Source organism: Taudactylus pleione, unplaced genomic scaffold (genome assembly GCF_031769625.1).
Source record: "Taudactylus pleione unplaced genomic scaffold, aTauple2 ptg000316l, whole genome shotgun sequence".
Taxonomy (NCBI): domain Eukaryota; kingdom Metazoa; phylum Chordata; class Amphibia; order Anura; family Myobatrachidae; genus Taudactylus; species Taudactylus pleione.
This window is the reverse complement of record NW_028284717.1, coordinates 2,949,930-2,960,538: the sequence shown is the minus strand read 5'-3', so window position 1 is coordinate 2,960,538 and position 10,609 is coordinate 2,949,930. Positions and strand designations below refer to the sequence as shown.

General features: G+C 41.3%; 1 protein-coding gene across 1 annotated transcript in view; it reads left to right on the top strand.

Annotated features, from left to right (window-relative positions):
• The first annotated feature begins 853 nt into the window (after positions 1-853).
• Positions 854-10,609, top strand: part of CADM2 (cell adhesion molecule 2) — a 431,199-nt gene continuing 421,443 nt past the window's right edge. The window contains exon 1 of the mRNA XM_088442731.1: positions 854-865. The gene's annotated coding sequence lies outside the window, so the exon portion shown is untranslated. The remainder of the gene's footprint in view (positions 866-10,609) is intronic.

Sequence of the window (10,609 nt, the reverse complement as noted above, 5' to 3'; positions counted from 1 at the left end):
ACTTTTCCGCCTGGAAAACAGGCGAAGCAGGAGAAAAATCTGGACTTTTCACCTCAAATTGAATACGGGCCATAGTGTCCAAAGACAATTAAGATAAACACCTGGATAACATACAAACATAGTTTGGGCTCTGGTCAGAAGACCACAGGGCAGTGAGGCGGCAATGCTGTTCACTGTGCCACCATAGCATATTATATAAAATAAATTGTAACAGTATAGTCCATATGGATCTGAAAGATAAATGTTTGTATTATGTAAATAGCAAGTTTTTAATATCAAAATAATTTAAATAAATGCAATGATGTACAAGTTGCATAGACTAAGCACAGGGCCACTGTATGTGACTTTTCACAAAGCCCAGACCCCATTATGTGCAATATATTTATGTTGCCCTGTGTTTTGATAATGTAGAGCATGGGTTCTCAAACTCGGTCCTCAGGTCCCCAAACAGTGCATGTTTTCCAAGTCTCCTCACAGAATCACAAGTGAAATAATTAGTTCCACCTGTGAGTCTTTTAAATGTGTCAGCGAGTAATGAACACACCTGTGCACCTGCTGGGTGATCTGGAAAACGTGACCTGTGTGGGTTCCTGTGGGTTCCCCCGCCGAGTGCCACCTCTGCTTTATATACTATAGACGTATGCAACACTTTGTAAATGCTGCCCCTTAGAGTCTCCTCTTCATTCTTCATCCATTCTGATGAACAGTTACCACTCGCTGTTCATGGTGAATGATTGATTACTGCTCCCCAGGCTTTAGCTGCCCAAGATATATGTAGGGACAAGTAAATGGAAGCAGAGAGGGAGATTCATTCTCCATTCTACCTGATTTTCTTTAGCCCACACTGAGGAGAGGCACAGTGCGGGTATTTATTTTATTTATTTATTAACAGTTTCTTATATAGCGCAGCATATTCCGTTGCGCTTTACAATTGGAAACATTGATAGAACAAAACAGGGTAATAACAGACAGACATAGAGGTAAGAGGGCCCTGCTTGCAAGCTTACAATCTATAGAATGTGTGTGCTTGCCTGTATAATATGTGCATCATTTGCAGCATGCTTCGTTCTAATTCACTTTTGACATTTGTGTGTGCAGAAATGTTACTACAGTAAATGTTTTCTGTTTTTTTGCTCTGTTACAGAATTACACATGAAGACATAAGTAAAAAATATAATCTTTGGCCATAATGCTTTTATTAGTTACAACTTTTGCACTTTTTTTCTAAAATGCTTTTTATATGATCCGTATTTCAGTCTTAGATAACTGGTGACAGTAGGAGATATCCAGGTATTATATTCGCAGCCCTGATTGAGCAAGCAGCTTTTTGTCTGTTAATACATAGTAAAGTTTTGATTGATAATAATAATAATAATAATAATAATAATAATAATAATAATTTTATTTGTATAGCGCTTTTCTCCCGTAGGACTCAAAGTCGCTTTACAGACATCAGAAAACATGGGATTGTACAAAGGATTTAGTGTTGCAAAAAATAGAAAACCACAAAGGGATAATTAAAATCAACCGAAACCTAGAGAGCACAATAAGCATATTGCAGGGTTGGTGCAGACATTTTGGGTAATAACTTCCATGGGTTATATATAACACCCACGAAAGAGACCAAATGAGGCAGCCGTCTTGGGCGCACTATGTAGGATTACCCTGGGTGGAATAGGTTACGCCTACAAGAAATGACGCAAAATAGGTGTGGTTGCAGCATCCTATCGCTAGGAGTAGGGTCCCACCACAGTAGTCAGGTCCATGTATTTTTCATCCCATCCACGAGTGTACCAGGTGAGGCAGCCATGTTGGGCGCACTACGAAGGTTGCACTGTGGGAGATAAGCCATACAAGGACCCAAGGCATATATGGGAAAACTGACACATATGTGGCAGTATGATATACCCTGTGTGAATAGATCCACATGAAGTATATCCTGCCCATGGAGGATGCACTTCAGTGGATGTATAGCACACCAGTATAGTATACAGTGGAGGTATAGCACACCAGTATAGCATACAGTGGAGGTATAACACACCAGTATAGCATACAGTGGATGTATAGCACACCAGTATAGCATACAGTGGATGTATAGCACACCAGTATAGCATACAGTGGAGGTATAGCACACCAGTATAGCATGCAGTGGAGGTATAGCACACCAGTATATCATGCAGTGGAGGTATAGCACACCAGTATAGTATACAGTGGAGGTATAGCACACCAGTAAAGCATGCAGTGGAGGTATAGCATACCAGTATATCATACAGTGGAGATATAGCACACCAGTATATCATACAGTGGAGGTATAGCACACCAGTATAGTATAAAGTGGAGGTATAGCACACCAGTATAGCATACAGTGGATGTATAGCACACCAGTATAGCATACAGTGGAGGTATAACACACCAGTATAGCATACAGTGGATGTATAGCGCACCAGTATAGCATACAGTGGATGTATAGCACACCAGTATAGCATACAGTGGAGGTATAGCACACCAGTATATCATGCAGTGGAGGTATAGCACACCAGTATAGCATACAGTGGAGGTATAGCACACCAGTATATCATGCAGTGGAGGTATAGCACACCAGTATAGTATACAGTGGAGGTATAGCACACCAGTATAGCATAGCACACCAGTATAGCATACAGTGGAGGTATAGCACACCAGTATATCATGCAGTGGAGGTATAGCACACCAGTATAGTATACAGTGGAGGTATAGCACACCAGTATAGCATACAGTGGAGGTATAGCACACCAGTATAGTATACAGTGGAGGTATAGCACACCAGTATAGTATACAGTAGAGGTATAGCACACCAGTATAGCATACAGTGGAGGTATAGCACACCAGCGTAGTATACAGTAGAGGTATAGCACACCTGTATAGCATACAGTGGAGGTATAGCACACCAGTATAGCATACAGTGGAGGTATAGCACACCAGTATAGTATACAGTGGAGGTATAGCACACCAGTATAGTATACAGTAGAGGTATAGCACACCAGTATAGCATACAGTGGAGGTATAGCACACCAGTGTAGTATACAGTAGAGGTATAGCACACCAGTATAGTATACAGTGGAGGTATAGCACACCAGTATAGCATACAGTGGAGGTATAGCACACCAGTATAGTATACAGTGGAGGTATAGCACACCAGTATAGTTTACAGTAGAGGTATAGCACACCAGTATAGCATACAGTGGAGGTATAGCACACCAGTATAGTATACAGTGGAGGTATAGCACACCAGTATAATATACAGTGGAGGTATAGCACACCAGTATAGCATACAGTGGAGGTATAGCACACCATTATAGTATACAGTAGAGGTATAGCACACCAGTATAGCATACAGTGGAGGTATAGCACACCAGTATAGTATACAGTGGAGGTATAGCACACCAGTATAATATACAGTGGAGGTATAGCACACCAGTGTATCATGCAGTGGAGGTATAGCACACCAGTATAGTATACAGTGGAGATATAGCACACCAGTATAGCATACAGTGGAGGTATAGCACACCAGTATATCATGCAGTGGAGGTATAGCACACCAGTATAGTATACAGTGGAGGTATAGCACACCAGTATAGCATACAGTGGAGTTATAGCACACCAGTATAGCATACAGTGGAGGTATAGCACACCAGTATAGTATACAGTGGAGGTATAGCACACCAGTATAGTATACAGTAAAGGTATAGCACATCAGTATAGTATACAGTGGAGGTATAGCACACCAGTATAGTATACAGTGGAGGTATAACACACCAGTATAGTATAAAGAGGAGGTATAGCACACCAGTATAGCATACAGTGGATGTATAGCACACCAGTATAGTATAAAGTGGAAGTATAGCACACCAGTATAGCATACAGAGGATGTATAGCACACCAGTATAGTATACAGTGGAGGTATAGCACACCAGTATAGCATACAGTAGATGTATAGCACACCAGTATATGTCAAAAGAACAGAATATGACACAAGAGCTGTGGCGCTTTATATGATGTTACACAAATTTAACTGTGCAAATGAAATATCTGTATACATAAATATGTCTAAATAACGTCCTAAATGGTAACTTTCATGTTGAAATTTTTCTTTGATGAATTGGCGTACCCCAACTCACTTCTTCTCAAAGGTTGTGTATACGTATAAAGGTATCTTTCCTTATGAACAGCCTTTCAATGTAAACACTTTTTGAAAAGTCGCGTACCAAAACTCACACTGTATGGTATGAGTATAATCATATAACGGTTTCTTTCAAATGCCCATCTGGAATTTTCTTATGAAATGTGGGGGTACGTACCCCAACTTACGTGGAGTGGTGAAATAATAATCCTATAAAGGTTTCTTTATTCTCCCCGACACTTTAAATCCTCCAAAGATATAAACCCATAAATTCCATAAAAAAGGGGTTTATTTAAATCAAAGTTCCAAAACAAGTTTCCACAAAAAAGGGTAATAAATAACAGTAAAAAACTAAAAGGTGCACATGAGGCACCATTGAAAATACATACAGTCCAAAAAAGTAAAAAAAAAAATAAAAAATAAAAATGAAAAAAATTCCTTCTGGTAGGGTTACTCACACCTTCAGTAATATGTCAACGCGTTTCAGTCCTTTGGGACCTTTTTCAAGACAGATGTCTTGAAAAAGGTCCCAAAGGACTGAAACGCGTTTACATATTTCCTTTGGGACCTTTTTCAAGACAGATGTCTTGAAAAAGGTCCCAAAGGACTGAAACGCGTTTACATATTACTGAAGGTGTGAGTAACCCTACCAGAAGGAATTTTTTTCATTTTTATTTTTTTTATTTTTTTTTATTTTTTATTTTTTTACTTTTTTGGACTGTATGTATTTTCAATGGTGCCTCATGTGCACCTTTTAGTTTTTTATTGTTATTTATTACCCTTTTTTGTGGAAACTTGTTTTGGAACTTTGATTTAAATAAACCCCTTTTTTTATGGAATTTATGGGTTTATATCTTTGGAGGATTTAAAGTGTCGGGGAGAATAAAGAAACCTTTATAGGATTATTATTTCACCACTCCACGTAAGTTGGGGTACGTACCCCCACATTTCATAAGAAAATTCCCGATGGGCATTTGAAAGAAACCGTTATATGATTATACTCATACCATACAGAGTGAGTTTTGGTACGCGACTTTTCAAAAAGTGTTTACATTGAAAGGCTGTTCATAAGGAAAGATACCTTTATATGTTTACACAACCTTTGAGAAGAAGTGAGATGGGGTACGCCAATTCATCAAAGAAAAATTTCAACATGAAAGTTACCATTTAGGACGTTATTTAGACATATTTATGTATACAGATATTTCATTTGCACAGTTAAATTTGTGTAACATCATATAAAGCGCCACAGCTCTTGTGTCATATTCTGTTCTTTTGACATCGATTGTTTTTTAGAATTGTGGTGATATTCTTGTTAAGAATAAGATATTAGACTACTGGCAGCTGTTTGTTGCGCCCTTAAAATAGCATCCTCTTTCTTCTTCCAGCACACCAGTATAGTATACAGTGGAGGTATAGCACACCAGTATAGCATACAGTGGATGTATAGCACACCAGTATAGTATACAGTGGAGGTATAGCACACCAGCGTAGTATACAGTGGAGGTATAGCACACCAGTATAGTATACAGTGGAGGAATATCACAGCAGTATAGAATACAGTGGATGTATAGCACACCAGTATAGTATACAGTGGAGGTATAGCACACCAGTATAGCATACAGTGGATGTATAGCACACCAGTATAGTAAACAGTGGAGGTATAGCACACCAGCGTAGTATACAGTGAAGGTATAGCACACCAGTATAGTATACAGTGGAGGTATAGCACACCAGCGTAGTATACAGTGGAGCTATAGCACACCAGCATAGTATACAGTGGAGGTATAGCACACCAGCGTAGTATACAGTGGAGGTATAGCACACCAGTATATCATACAGTGGAGGTATAGCACACCAGTATAGTATACTGTGGAGGAATATCACAGCAGTATAGAATACAGTGGATGTATAGCACACCAGTATAGTATACAGTGGAGGTATAGCACACCAGTATAGCATACATTGGATGTATAGCACACCAGTATAGCATACAGTGGATGTATAGCACACCAGTATAGTAAACAGTAGAGGTATAGCACACCAGTATAGCATACAGTGGATGTATAGCACACCAGTATAGCATACAGTGGAGGTATAGCACACCAGTATAGTATACAGTGGAGGTATAGCACACCAGTATAGTATACAGTGGGGTGGAAGTACATGGTACAAAACAGGAAATAGTAAATACAGCAAACAGTGATGCAGTTCGGGCCTGACATATATACGGGTGACTGAAACATTTGTAATATGAAATACACTGAATGAATAGATCCACGTGTTTGTTCATCCTGCCCAGAAAAGAACCATCCGAGGCAGCCATCTGGGGCGCACTGCGTAGGATACATCTGGCGGGTTGTGCAAGTAGCGGAAGTATAACGTCCAGGTGGAGAGAAAAAAATAAAATAGTGACCACATTGTAAGTTGAAAACCATGTTAAACTTAATCAGAAATTAAAAAATGATAGAGTGATCTGCAAAATGCCACAGCGTCTCCTTCACTGAAGTGTGTGGTCTTGTCGTATCCACAAGACCATGGCTGTGTTGTTCCCAATTGCAAAGATCTGTGGAGTTTGCTGACACTACATATAAATAAATGGTAATAATTAATAGTAGTAATAATAATAATACATATGGAAAGTATTGTGGTCGGAATTAGTATATTTAGTATAGTATAGTATAGTATAATTAGAATTTGTATAGTCACCTGTAAAATAAGCATTGAAAAAGTTTTGAACATTTTATCTTCTGTTACAGTTAAACTAACAATTAAAAGAAAATATATAAAACCACTGAAAGAAACGTATCCTTTGGTTTCTGTCACTGTTTTATGCTTTGTCCTTTTTATCCCCATTTAAAATATTCCTTGTACAGCCTTCTGGTGTGTGGTTTACTCAATGACTTGTCTTTCGTCATGTTACCAGGACCCCTGTAACACGCAGGCTGGCTCAGGGGCGGGCAGACTTCCATAGACTACAGTACACTACTACATTTTGGGAAGTCCACCCAGACTCCTGGGATTGCAAGTCAGCCTCCTACTTTCTAGTGAAATGGGCAGGATAGTGGCTAGATTCTCAGTGTTTAGCATAATAATGCCTCCGCCTCCTCTGAACAATGGAGCAATTCTGCATTGTGCTGGTAGGGACTATGCCATGATAATACAATACACCCTACCCTGCCCCTGCACTTGCCACTTGGAAAATAGAAAAGTAGTATATGCTGGGGGGCATGGACTTTGATTTATGTTACAGTTTTAAATTTTGGCATCAGTAGATGTATGATGTCTACTACTCTTAAGTCAACTTAAAGTTTTGTGTTATCCACCCTCTCAATTATCTAATGTTCAGTTGTTTCCTTTTCAGCATAATACACTATTTTATTTCTTTTATTGTCTCCCATTCCACAATTCCCCAGTACCACACATTTTAAATATCTTATATTGATGATTTCCTTGGATTTTTCCTCTGCAATTCAGCAATAGAAATAATGTAATAAGAGATGGACGTATAATAACATTCTTGCTGCAGACGTATCTTTGTCCCACAGGGCTATTGTTTTCTTGGAAAGGACATCTATCAGCCCTAACCTCTTGCAATAAAAATACTTGGCCAATTGATCTACCATAGGGCACGTGGTGTGAAAACTTTGGGTACATATTGGAGAGAACAGGTAGTGAAGCATGCAACAAACAACAGTTTGTGACGTTGCCACAGAGACTAAAGAACCTATTTATCAGGCCCTGACTTTAGGATATTGTCAATGAAAGTCAGACAGACTCTCATTGGCTGCTGCGCCCACTGTCAGAGCCGGGCTGGAGCTCACTCGTGAGCTCCGCCTTCCGGCTCCTGCAGTGGGTGATGGGAGAGACGTCATGACGTCTCTCCCATAATGCAGAGCGGCACCGAGCGGGAGGAAGGAGGAGCAGTGGCAGGAGCGGAGATTCAGGTAAGCCTGTATTTTATGTTTTGTGTGTGTATGTTTGCGTGTGATAACTACTGGGGGCCTGCATAAGGGGTTCCACTACTGGGGGGCACTGTGTAAGGTGCATTAATATGGGGGCCTGGCTGCATAAGGGAGATCACTGCTGGGGGCACTGGACACTAATGGGGGCCTGCATAATGGGGACCACTACTGGGGGCACTGCATAGGGGGACTGTATTAAGGTGCATATGGAATGGAAAGGAATGTTCCCAGAGTGACGAGAAAGGGGTGTGTGTCATGTTGACACGCCCCATTTTTCAGTGGCCATGCCCCTTGTGCCATGTGGCCACGTCCATTTTTTGGCACGTGCACATAAGGGGGGGGATTGTGGGCTCCTTTTTTAAATTTGCCCTGGGCTCCAAATACCCTAGTTAGTAGTTACGCATCTGCGAGCAAGCCTCTCACTTAGTTGCTTGCTCCAATTAAACTCTTCTTATCGCTACAGGGTATATTTACTAAAGTGCGGGTTTATGGAAGTGAAGGTGTTGCCCATAGCAACCAATCAGATTCTAGTTATTATCTTCTAATAGGTGCTTGATAAATGATAAGTATAATCTGATTGGTTGCTATGGGCAACATCTCCACTTCTATAAACCCGCACTTTAGTAAATATACCCCTACATGTCTCACAAGTTTCCCTTGTACATTGTGAGCCCATTTAGTTAAATTGTTTGTTTTATATAGAGTTGTGGATTTCCCAATAGGTCATAGCCTAACTATTTACAAAAAGACATATAACAGTAGGTATGCAATGGCAGAATAATTCTAGCAGGATTTACCTCCCAAAAGTGAGGCTAAAGGCCAGGGCCAAACTCAAGCAAATACCAGATGGGCCGGTGGTTTAATGGGCCAGCCCAGTTGGTAATCAGAGGCTACCTTCTGGAAGCGTGGCCAAGCAGTTCCACCTGCCGATGTTCTGCTTGGTGGGATGGATGTAAGCTGTGATGTGACCATGCTTGCCAACATCCTGGCAGCCCCTTTGGGGAGGGGGCAGCCAGGTTGGACAAGCAGGGTGTGTGGCGCAGTAAAGGGGGGGCGTGGCAGGGGATACTACCCGGTAATGGAGGTGGGGGGCGTGGACACAGAATCGCATCATTGTGGCCCCACCCCCGCTACACAATGCCGTTTGTGAAGCGGGTGGCGGAAACACTATGACGCAATTCAGATCGAAATGCGTCACCTCTCTCCCCCCCAGGGGTTGTTTTGTAACCGTGGTAGGTCTGGACAGATCGGTGGCTGCTGGGAGTCTTGCCTGCTTTTCCGGGGGTCGGGGAGTGGCACCCGATTTTCGGGAGACTCCCGGCCGAATCGGGAGGGTAGGCAAGTATGGATGTGACACCATAAATTCCCGTTGCGTATACTGAGGAAGAGCGCACAAGGAGCTGAACACCGTTGCTGAGGAGGTCCTGTGTGGTTTAAATGCCACAGCCCAGTCATGGCGGATGACTTACATAATTTGTTTAATTTCAAACAAAATACATATTGGAGAAATATTCCTACTTTTCAGGTTTGCCCCACTTCAAAAGTAATATATAGTAATAAGATACTGTAACTAAACCCTTTTCCTAAGGACTAAAATATTTTACCTTTAACATTTTTAAACTGTTTCAGCACTAACTATCCTGCCTCCATAGCAAAGTCTGTTTTAGCAAAAGCTCTAAAATGGTAAACGGTTTTGGACGTTTTGCCCTTTTCCTTCATTACAGAACAGTCTTCCAGTCAAAATCACAGCGTGATAAGCCAATATTAAGTTGATGTGAAGAGGTGTGGGAGACACCATGGGGCCTTTTCATCATTACTAAAAATTTGATGGAGGTAATTAGGTTTAGAACTCGCATGGAGTTCTACCTAATACCGGAGGAATTCATCATTCCTCTTCCCCATAACTATCTATTCCGAAAAGCTGTCATTTTTGCGATGACAGCTTTTCGGGAAATAAATACATTTCCCTATTTACTCTACCTTACCGCAGCTGGAATCCATGCTGTGCATGCACCGTTACATTCACAAAAGCAGCACATGCGCAGCACTACCTACAGCTGCGGTAATTCTGTCCCCCCAACCCTACCTCTCCGCCTTCCGCTCACCTCCCTGTCCCTCACCTACCTGGCCGCTGCAGCCGCCTACGACTCCGGCTTCTGTTCTGACACTGTTCTCCCGGCAGAACACAGTAAAGTTTTTTCTTTTTTTTTTAAAACACATTTTTTATAAAAAAACTTTACTGTTTTCTGCCGGAAGAACACAGTGTCAGGGCAGCAGCCGGAGCTGGAGGAGGGACCAGGGAGCGACAGAGCGAGCCGAGGAAGACCTGCTCACGCTGACTGCAGGTAAGTATAACCTGAGAGTGGCATACAGTAACACCATCAAATTCCAAAAATACATAATTTTCGGAATTTGATGAATAGCCTAATTTCTACATCCCCATACTAATGTACTAAAGTATGGGGAGTGTGGAAATTAACGCAGA